The sequence below is a fragment of the Capsicum annuum genome, unplaced genomic scaffold (assembly GCF_002878395.1).
Source record: "Capsicum annuum cultivar UCD-10X-F1 unplaced genomic scaffold, UCD10Xv1.1 ctg2069, whole genome shotgun sequence".
In the NCBI taxonomy this organism is placed as follows: domain Eukaryota; kingdom Viridiplantae; phylum Streptophyta; class Magnoliopsida; order Solanales; family Solanaceae; genus Capsicum; species Capsicum annuum.
Genome location: NW_025826576.1, coordinates 155,824 through 168,189, shown reverse-complemented (window position 1 = coordinate 168,189; position 12,366 = coordinate 155,824).

The following is a 12,366-nucleotide window of genomic DNA, read 5'->3' as shown; positions in this document are numbered from 1 at the left end:
TGAATGAATGAGCTCATAGGTTCAACTACAACTTCAACTGAGTCTTTGCAATTGGCGTTGGTATTGCATTCATCCCGACCCAATCGTCGATTGATCTCATTAACTTAATGTTGGGATTAACATTACCTACATTGATTTAGGTGGAAGTAAGGATGAATGAATGAGCTCATAGGATCAACTACAACTTCAATTGAGTCTTTTCAATTGATCTTGGTATTGCGTTCATCCCGACCCAGGTCGTCGATCGATCATACTGAGTTGAAAATCGCTCTCATTAACTTAATATTTTAAAAACTAGTACTCCCTCAATTTCATTTTAGTTGACCTTTTTTCTAAAACTATTTGTTTTAATTTAATTGTCCCTTTGATGAAATCAAGAGGATTTTATTATGTTCTTCCAAAATTACCCTTAACATTAAATGATTAAACAAAGTGTATTTACTCAAATTCATATTTTCAATGCATAATTAATAGGGTTATTTTATTAAAATAAGCCTCTATTAAATAATTTTTTAAGGGGTGTGCCAAGTCAATAAGGGTCAGCTAAAATGGAACGGAGGGAGTATATCTTTTGAAAATTTTAAAAATAATTAAGATCAATTCGAACCAAATTAACAATTTCAAAAATTGTCATTCTTTTCCAAAATTACAAATCAACCCATACAAATCATCCATTTGCGGGAAAAACTTTTCCTCATTTCAAATCTCAAGTTTTCGCTCCTCCCCCGCCCCTCTCTCTCTCTCTCTCAACAATACAGACAACAACTACCAATATATTGCTCAACCCTTCAAAATAGAGAAATCAATTTTCTTCCCATTTCCGACCACATAGTTGTGATTTTCAACTTCATTCTTGCTTGTATCCATCATTTTCTTTGTCTTCATAGGTAACAAAGTTCGAGACGATTCCTATATTTTTTCTTTATTCTAAAAATTAGGGCTTTTTAGTTAATGATGAAAAAGAAGACTTTTAGTTGTATTATCTGCGAGAATGGGTTAACAATTTTGTGTTTTGATGCTAAAAAAGTAGGAAGCACCCGAGAAAACTCTAGTTTTTGTCTCTGTGTTTTGTTGACTGTCATGGTATTGTTGGATGGTGTTTGTGGTGTTGTTGGTGGATGTTTTTGTTGGTGTCGGTATTTGTGTTTATGGTGGTGGTGTCGGTGGTCTTAGTATTGGTATTGGTGGCATTGGTGGTGGTCTTGGTGGCATTGGTTGTGGTGTTGGTGGTCCATCTATCTCAATAGGTGAAATATCTGTTGGGAGATATTAAATAGGTCTTCAAGCAGATTCTCCATCTATTCCAACTGATGACTTATCCGTTGGAATATTTGTTTTTTGTAATGTGGCATAGAATAATTTTTTGAAATTTGTCTTAGCTTTTTTTTTAAAAAAAATTATGTAGACATCAAATGTAATGTATTTTTTTTCTATTGTTTGTAGTTAAAAGATGTCTCCTAAAGGAAAAGAAACTGAAAGTGGATCAACTTCTGACCACCCAACAAAATTGGCTAGAGTACAGATAGATTCGGAGGAACTTCCTGAACAATCTCAATTGGGGCAAAATGAAGTCGAGGAAAGTGATAACTCCTCCTCACCAATGGAGCGTAAAATAATATCGAAATCCCAGCATGATTTAGTCAAAACCATTAGTATCGACAGGTTTTGAGTTGCGATGCCGATGGATAGCCCTAACAAAGTAATTGGTGATCTTGTATTTAAATGTCAGTTGGGGAAATGTTTTAATGAATTAAGGAGAATTATGAAGAATGAAAATATAAACAAACTTTTTAACAGAAGCTGCTTTGTATACTTTCTCGAGCTACCTAAGGACCGCACTCTCCATTTCCCAATGAGTGCTCTTCTTAAGCTTAGGATCAAGTATGCGGGGGATGATAAAGATCCAAAGGAGGGAAAAAAATATGGATGAAATCTGGATCAACTACTGTGACATGTCGGTTTGTTTTGGGTTGAAAGAGTTTTCCCTAGTGACGGGCTTGAGATGCGATCGTCCAGAAGAACCTTTCATCAAGGAAATACCCCACAAAGGGTCCAAAAAATGCAAGTGAAAAAAGATGGGTTGTTGGGTTTTGTTGTACGTAGTAGCTACAAAGCGGCGAGTTTGATGGAAGATCTGGAGGATAAAGACATACCAAAGCACCGCATGGAGAAATTATGCTTAGTTTGGTTTGTCCATTCTGTTTTATTTGCAAGAGACATCAGGAAAGTCATAGAAGATGATTTGTTAGAGCTTTCTGATGATTTTGACAAATTCAATGACTATCCTTGAGGATATGACAACTACTACTTGACTGTCGAATATTTACTGACAAAGCTATCCACAGGGACGATCATATTATATGGCTTTTCCTAGGCTTTCATGGTAAAATTGATCACTATTTTTACTCGTCCATTAATTTATAATGACTATATATTTATTATGACTTTTTTTTACTTGCTTCATGTTTACATTTTTCAGGCTTGGGCATGTGAAGCCATTACTTCCCTCCGAAAGCAGTTTAAGGATTACCCGGATGAGGTTTATCATCCAAGGATCCTTATGTGGTTGGCGGCTTAAATGGGAGGCAAAAAAATATTAAGCAGCAGGACGCTGATCTATTTAACCCTTCGGATGATGCAGTATGGCTTTTTTCAACTAAAATAATTTACGTCAAAGAAAGATATTGAAACGGATGTTCCATCTGTTGCAACAGTGGTTCATTTGTTGCAACAGATTACCCGTCAACTGCATCTGGTGCAATATATGGGTAATCTATTGTGACAAACGGTCCATATTTCACAACAAATTAACCATCTGTTGCTTTGGTTATCTGAACCCAACTTAATGGATTGATGTAAATTATGCAACAAATGTATAATCTGATGCAACATATTGTCAATCTGTTGTGACATATAGATAAGCTGTTGCGACATCTAGATCATCTGTTGCATAAGTTGGCTGTGTTAACATCCATGTAACCCAACTGACTGCAAATTATTGTTATATGATTTAAATGTCTCATATCTTTTTTTATAGGTTGTGCATCCTTGGATTGTGCCTACCGATGATAAGCTGGGGATGACTTATTTTCTTACTCTGGTCTTGTTGATACAAAAGAAGACCTAACAGTGGATTTAATAAAGAAGAAATTGGTTGGATCAACATCCATAAGAAGAGCAGTTAGGCAAGGTCTTCCTAATGCTGAAGCTTTTCACAACCAACCTCAAACTGTAATAGATTCGGGTGCTTCTTCTGGGGGTGTTGATGGTGGAGTTGTTTGTGACGGTGACAGCCATCGTGCTGTTGCTAGTCATGATTATAAGCATTCTCAGCAAAAAATAAATACTTTTGAAAACATCCCTTGCACAGGTCCCTCTCACCCCTACACCAGTCCCTTCCACCCTTACAGTGGTCCCTCTAACCCCTCCTCACCCTCATGTTCTCATTGCAAATGCAAAGTGTGCAATGATAGAGAGGATAAAATCCTTGAAAACCTAGAGGCCATTCCTGAAGTTGCCGAGGATTTGAAATCCAGGAGGGATGTCATACATCCATCGTGGTGAGGGAGTCATGCACTCCTACAATGGCGATTAGGAGAAAGAGAAGAAAAACTTGACAAATTCTCTCTGTTAAGAAAAAAACAAAAGCTGCAACTCCTCCCGCTCCAAGAGTCATTGATGTTCAAGGGCCGCTAAAAAAGGTGGACATATTTGTGGCACTTGGCAAGGAGAAGGGGGAGGCATTCATTTACTGCCAAAGACTTCAAGAATATGGCAAATATGTGTGTGTGGTACAAGGAAAATGTAAATTTACTTTTCCGAACCTAGCCTTTCAATCTAATCCATGAAGAAGAATCTATGAAGCAGATGTGTAATCTGCTGCAACAACTTGGTATTCTGTTGCAACATAATACGCATCTGTTGCATGAGTTGCGTTGATTGGGTAATCTGTGAACTGATTCAGAGAACCCTTTGCATAATATTTTTTCCATTGTTTTTTTATTCTTTACAATTACTAAGCTATTTAAATTAATTGGCTTCTTATACCACAGTATGTTGATGAAATTCTCTACCTTATGAGGGGCAAACAATTAGCGTACCCGGATGCTTATGATGTTGCCGATAGGATAATGGACCTCAACTTCTATAATAATTTCAAGGATAGGTACATTGATCTCTATAAGCAGGCTGATTCTGGTGGCCCAGAACTTGATCAGTTAGTTTCTACGTTCCAATGGGATGAACAAACGATTAAATATATTAGAGGGAAGAGGCTATATCCACATGGTAAGAGCTGGACCAAGGCAAAAAGAATCGTTGCATCAAGAACGTGGAAGTCAAACACTTTCTCACAATTGAGATACTACTCTATGATGGAAAGATTAAGGTTTATGATTGCAACTTAACTGTCTTCAGCGAGGACAAAGTTTTAGCCCACATGCAGCCACTCTTGAAGTTGTTGCCCAAGTTGTTGACACAGAGTAAGATGATGGATTATTTGTTGGCTGAAGTCTTGACGAAGGAATCATGAGATTTTAAAGGTTGAAATAAGAACATCGAGCTCCAGAGAAATAGAACTGGTGCACCGTACTCGCTTGCATACATTGAGTATTTACTGAATGACGCAGAAATGATCGGTATGTGTGACACCATTGTGGGAAAGATGCAATGGGTCTGGGCTTATGGGGTACTAACTAAATGGTTGGATTCTGTGTATAAAGAAGAAAATGTACGAAGACAGAGACGAACACGATAATAATTTTTTATTTCAAGCCACCTCACTGTACATGTAGTGGCAATAATTTTTATATCTGTGGATAGTTAAATTTGTATGATGAAATAGATAGTATATCTATTGTAACATATATAATACCTGTTGTGACAGATTAATTATATATTGGAGTAGATTGGTTATCTAGTGCATTAATAGATATTTTCCGGTCTGTCGCAACAGATATCCAATCTATTGCAACATATAATCTTTCTATTGCAACTGATAGATAATTTGTTGCAATAAATCAAGAAAGTAGGAAGACCTGTTATATAATTTCCAGTTGATGAACTAAAAATGGTTGGAGCCCATGTATAAAGAAGAATATGTACAAAGATGGAGACAAACACGATAACAATTTCTTATTTCAAGCCACCTCACTTTACATGTAGTGGCAATAATTTTTCTGTTCGGCAAAAGTTGAATTTCTATAATGCAACAGATTATATATCTATTGTAACAGATAGTATATCTGTTGTGTAATATATAGTACCTGTTGTGATAGATTGATTATCAGTTGGAATAGGTTGGTCATCTATTAAATTATGCAGATGTTCCAAGTCTGCCTGTCGCAACAGATATACAATCTGTTGCAGCATATAATCTATCTGTTGAAAATGATTGGTAATCTATTTTGGAGAAAATCAAAAAATTAGTAAGACCTGTGTAATGCCCCAGAAAATGGGTCTCGAAGCGTCACACGGTGCTTGAGGGTATGAGTAGCCCCAAGCTAACCCTTTGAGCCATTTTCATTCAGTTCAACATGAATCAACGGGGTTTTCATAAATAACCCTCAAATATCAACAGAGTAATCATCATCCAAGAATAAAAGAATTTCAGAAAGATAACAAAATATGACTTATTAGTTAACTCCCAATATCTATACTAGTCTAACAAGCCTTTAAGAAAATCAATAAAACCAGCGAGCCATTGAGACATGCCCCAACTGACTCATACTTAGTTATCAAATGTAAACAATTCTGTAAAACCAACATCAGACATCACGTCCTCGGAATATGAGGACTCACCACGACAGAGGATGTAGAACAGCGTGCCTGAAGAATCACTGTCGAACCTGGAACTGAGCACTTGAACCTATATTCCAAGAAAATGCAACTCACATTCGAAGATGTGGGTTAGTACCATGGAAAGGAACCGAGTATATGAGGGTGTATGCATTTTTATAAACATCATCATCATAAATATTTATAAGAAATATGCAGGATGTATGAAAGACTCACATAGCTCGAAGAAAATCATCATAATCATGAGATGATGAAATAAGTACAATAACACATGTGAGTCATCATATAATTTGTCAATCACTTTCAGTTCATAAAGAATATCAATTCTCATAATGTAAATATCATTTAAATCTTTCGAAAGAATAACTTTCACAATTCCACTTTCAAATCACTTCACCGTTCACCATAGACACAAGGAAACACACACACACTGGGAGATCTTATAACCGACATAAACCATGTGAACTACATGGAGTCCAATGTACAACCCACATTGGGGAGAGCCGTCCTATCCTTGCTATCGGAGTAGGACTATCGATATCAAATCCATACAAACTAGTGATCACTAAATAAATCAGCCTCAGGCTCACTCCTACGGGGGCACGTAGTTCTAGGAAAGTAAGGTCACTTTATACCTCCCACTCGATGCTAAAGATTTCTCCCAGAATTAGCTCAGATCATTTCAAAGACAATCCACAACAAAACAATTTCAGTAATATATAAATATACATCGGGAGCAATCATGCTTCCCATCTATCAAAATCAACCACGTTATGGATTTCTTTCACACTCAAGTTCAAAACAACTCCATTAAGACCAAAAGGTCAAATCATTCAAAATATCTCAAATATTCAACATCAACGTGCTTATAACACATACTTTCTAAAAAAACACAAATTTCAATGGGAATTCACGACCCAAATATTAAAATCATGATAAATATCGTTCAAGATTCATGCTTTATATCTCCACACATGTAAATTCATCTTTCAAAATCATAAACATCAATATTTCATAATAATCATCATAAGATAGGGTTCATGCTTCAAATTCATAAAAAAATCAAAAAAAATCATGCCTTTGTAAAGAAAATTAGTTTTGGGCACAAGAACGAAAGAGAGTTCTTGTTGAAAAACCCCACATACCTTGAATGATGAACTTTAGATCGATACTCGTTTTTGAGATGTTAATCGTGCCTTTGAATGATCGTTCTTTGAGCTCTTGAACTAGGAACTTGGAATCTTGAACAAATTTGCAGAATTAATGGTGAACTTTGGAGGTTCTTAAAGTTCTTGAACTAGGAACCTGGAATCTTGAATAAATTTGCAGAATTAATGGTGAACTTTGGAGGTTCTTGAAGTTGGATGTAGGAGCTTAAGGTTTTCTTTTTGAGGGAATTTGATGAAATATAACATATAATGCTTCTAATAGGCTTTAATATAGGGTTTGGATGGATTTTGGGTGAGGGGGAATGACCAAAACGCCCCTAAAAATCAAATAATTCTCGAATCTATCCTTTGGTGGACTGTTTTGATAGTATGAAGTAGATCAACCATAATGTTTTACTCCGACATCCAAATTGGATGAAACTAATTTCATTAGAAAGGGGACTCTCATATCTTTCCGTTGATATATAGTATCTCACCCAGATCGTTGTGTACGAGGAGTTATGATCATTTGAAGTTGACCCAAAAATTTGCTTTTGATAAGCTGAAGTAGATCGACTATAACTTTTTGCTCCGATAGACAAATTTGAAGAAACCAATTTCATTGGAAAGAGGAATCGCAGAGATTTCCTTTGATATATAGTAGATCACCCACATCATTATGTACAAGGAGTTATGATCATTTAAAGTTGGAGAAAAAATACCCCAGGCCTCAGTACTTTTTCCTGCATGTTTTACTGTTCACTACTATTCATGGTTCAATCGGAATATTCATAACTCGTCGCTCATGTGTCCGTTTTGGATGATCCACATATCGTTGGAAATATTATTCGATACTCTACACAATGGTGGGTCATAATCTAAGACATTCCACATGGAAAATTTATAATTCATTCTAGAAAATAGAACCCAATACATTTACGCACAAAATTTCAACAAAAAATTTCTCGGGGTAATACAACCTGTTATATAATTTCTAGTAGATGACCTACGAGTTGTATCTCATGTTGCAACATATGTCTAAATTTGTTTGATAAGATATGTCGTCTGTTGCAGCAGATGTATTATCTGTTGTGATATTTAAATCTAGTATTCCATTTCAATTATTATGTTCAAAACTAAGGATTAAATTATATTCATAGACAACATAAAATAAATCGAAGCCTTCGAAAATTACATGAAATAAATGAAATGCAAATAAAATATTATGGGCACAAATGATCTACTCTACAAATAAATCAACAAGTTAAACCAAGGAGGATAGGTTATTACATTGACGGACTCAAGCTATAAAGATCTAATCAATATGGACGAGTTGTTCTTCATACGGTATTACAGAATTCGGCTTTGGTCATCTTGGTTCTTTTGTGTCGCTTACGTACGGCTTCTGAGCTTTTGCTTCTCCGTATTTCCATAAAAGATCAGCATATCTTTTACGGAGTAATCCGACATCAAGTCAATAATTTTGTACTTGTAATCCATCGCTCTAGTGCTCAGCTTAAACAACAACAAAAGGACCGCAATTCATGTATTTTAAAAAAAATAGATACTTATAATTACAGGATACCAATGGTTTATTGAGAAATTCCTTCAAAAGTATTGTACATGAAATGGATTACCTATTTTATCCCAGTATGCTTCAATCATCGACCAATCAATACAAACCTTTTGGTCCAAAAAGCCACTCATATCAAGGTAAATAGACAATATTTTAGCCTGCTTTTGTATCTCAGACGAAGGCCTGAAACATCTCCTTCGCGATATTGAGTCATAAACTCGGATGCGCTTCTCTTTTAGAACGACGACAGCTAAAATCCAATGGAATTCATCACAACAATTGATTAGGATGTATACTTCGTCGACCAAATGCCAAGGTAATCCATCCGGAATGCTGAAACCTTTGATGATTTGATTAAGCATTCCTTATTTTGGAAAACTTCTGGCTGTTGTTGACAATACCTATCGTAGGCATTATTGATATAAAATTTGAACAAATAATTGCTTGTCGTGTATCTGTATTGTTCTTTTGTTTGGAACTTGGCCTTCTTTCGGAAGTAGTAAAAAAAGACATCGATATGCTATGCATATTATCAAACATTTCAGATTATGTGATGAAAAATTAATACGTAGATGTAATTAAATACAATATTAATTAATAGTAATGTGTATGGCATTTAAACCTCATCATTCCAGCAAGTTTGGGGCTGTGACATCAAATAGAACCAATTATTAGTTTCGGATCTATAACAATAAAGTTGAACATATCAAAACTAAGACTCGATTCGTTCACTTTGTGGCGTTCGTCATTTTATTTTCTACATGATGATTTATATGTGTTAATGTCATGTTCTTACAACAAGAATTGTATAAACCAATATCTTTTAAAATTGATTTATGTACCGGCGGCATGATGCTTTAACAACCCATTAGCAATCCATTCTGAATAGTCGTTGATCAACTGTATTAGTTTTTTTAGAGCCACATCCCAGATGTTGAACCCTTCAAACGGGTAATTCTTCCGTTCTCCCGAACTAACGGGCTCCACTTTTTCATCTTTTTTGAAAGCAGTTGATGGATTATAAACTGTGATATTATATTCTTCAATAGTGGCTTCTATTTTGACATCCACCTGGAAATCCAAAATTGTCAATGCTAATTACAGATATACAACAGATTGTCCATCTGTACCAACAGATGATTCTTATGTTGCAATAGATGGATTATCTGTTAGGACGAATGCAAATAGGTAAATCTGAGCAGTATGATAATTTCAAATAGATGATCCATCTGTTGCAACATAAGACTCATCTGTTACAACAGATAACGGACCGGATGTAATAGGTTAGACAACAGTTGAAATAGATGTATATATCTATTTGATAATTTTCAGTTGATGTATCATCTGTTTAAAATAGATAGGTGCCTGTTTGTTTGTTGGAATAGGTGATGTACATTCACCTTCTTCAGCTCATGCTGCTCTCCTGTGGCCCTTGCACATTGAACATAAAAAAGACAGAGGTGTTGCAATTTTTCTTTTTTCGATGCTTGATGATGCATTGGAAGTATCTTTCCTTCTCCTCTTAGCCGCCTTGATCTCAAGTGGAGTGTATGGATATGAAATCCTCTTTGATGGAATGACACCCTTCTTAGTTGTCATTTTCTTTACAAAAGCAGTTAGTGCATTAATAGCATTAATAACTCCATCGTGTTTTGCCTTGCAGTATTGACATTTGCATGTCGAACGTTCGCTAGATGTAGAAAAATTTGTACAACCAGTATGATCATAATCATAATGACTTTTTGTTTAAAAAATGGTAAGAGAAGATCATTGGCTCCAGCAAAAGCACCACTATCACTACCACTACGACTACCATCATCAACTACAAGCCCATCCTTCAAAATTATTTTTCTTGTGATGGTTGTTGCTCCAAACACTTTCATTTTTATTCCATCAACGACCTTAGGGTCTGGTAAAGTTTGCACAGACTGTAAAGTATGAAAAAATGGCATCTTCAACTCTCGGTTGGTCGGAACAAGCCATGGATGAACAATCTAAAATAAATTAGCACATATATTAGAATGATGATGAAATCATTTAAAATAAGCATTAATTAAAACAAAAACTTGATTAGAATTGGACTCACTGCTTCCTTGGAGGGATTGAAAAGATCAAGAAATTTTGCATTTTTATCGGTTTTGGTCGACAACCATCTCAGAATTCTTGGAAAGAAAACTTCTTCCTGGTATTTCACTTGTTATCTCAAATATGAAATGACTTCAAATAACCAAGCCTATAACATAACGCCAATAAATCAAAAACATTATTGAATAAAACATGATTGAATCATATTATGATAAAAAAAATATTTACCATGAAGGTCCATGGAAAGCCATATAAGTTGACTGTCTTTGGTGTCAACGAAGTCAACAAATATTGGATAGTTATTTTGAAGCTTTCATAACCCCAAGGATAGTTTTTAAATGCCTCAAGATCCTTAGAGTGATTTATTAAATCGGGGCTTATGTTGTTGTTAACGTCTCTCACTCAAAGAATATTATGTACAAACCAAACCAAGCACAATGATTGCTTGTGCTTCTTTGAGAGTCCTTTACCTTTCAACGCTTCTATAAATTTTTTGTTTTTGAAGCTTGAACCAACAATGGACATCAGGTCCTCACGATTACTCGACTTGCCTTTGCCTTTTTTAGGTGTGCGGGGTACTTTCTTTTGGGTCAGAGTTGTTGGGTACTATGTAGTTTTGATGATTGACAAATTGGCATATGAATGAAACATGTTACTTGAGCTGGTCCACACATAGGAAAGCAGATTTCTAGTTTCACTAATAGATGCAGACAAGATTGCTTAAAGACAAGAACAAACAAGCAAGCCTAATTCTGATATACTCAAGCTGCTGATCATGTGGGGAATATAACAAGTTGAATTTGATTCAAACTCTTAATGATAAGGGAAAGCAATTTGAGTTGAAAAAGGAGTCCTACGTGAAGAAGGAGTTTCACTTCTGAGTATATCTTGAAGAGTCCTGTGTGTGGGAAGAGAAAGATTCTGATAAATAAGCATATGCTGATTTAAAAGAGTTGGAGTTTTACTACATCACTAAGGAGACAAGAGTTGGAATTAAAAAAAGAGTCTCACTTGAAGTAGAACTCTATGTAATGAGAGTTTTGATTAAAGAAGGAGTTTAAAATAAAGAATGACTCTTTAGAGAGCTGTTCTTAACTAGAAGATGTAGCACTCAGAGTAATTTAGGCACTTAAAAAGAAGAAAAGCATAATCGACAGATTGAATTTATAAAGTGCTACTCAATCACTGAAGAAACACGTTGAAGAACCTGGCCTCAGTACAGAATCCAGCTAAGAGTTTTAGCATTGATTTTTAGAGTTGCTCATTGTGTTTTAACTATTGATGTAATATTAGTTTCAGTGTATTATAAACTGAACTAGGAGATAGTCTTTGAGTTGGAAAAACTCAGTCTTTCGGAATGTATACCTTGGGATGTGTGTGTAGTTAGGAATTGGAGTTTATAATTCCTAGTTATTGAGTTATAGGGATTAGAGTTTATAATTCCTATTTGTTGGTTACAAGATTTTTGTAATCAGTCATTGTTGAGGCTCAGAGTTATTTACTAAAGTTGGGGTTAAATCCTGTAGAAGTGCAGGTCGTGGTTTTTTACACCTTTTGAGCCGGGTGTTTTCCACGTAAAAATCCATGGGGTTCTTTACTTTCTGTTTTACTGCTTCCGTGGAACACGTCAGGCAACCCGTTTCATCAATAGGTAATAGTTAGGTAAAAATAAGATAATAAGTAGGGCATGAATTCTTAACAAGTGGTATCAGAAAGAGGTTGTCTTAAAAAGGGCTAGCACCTAAGACAAAGATCAATATG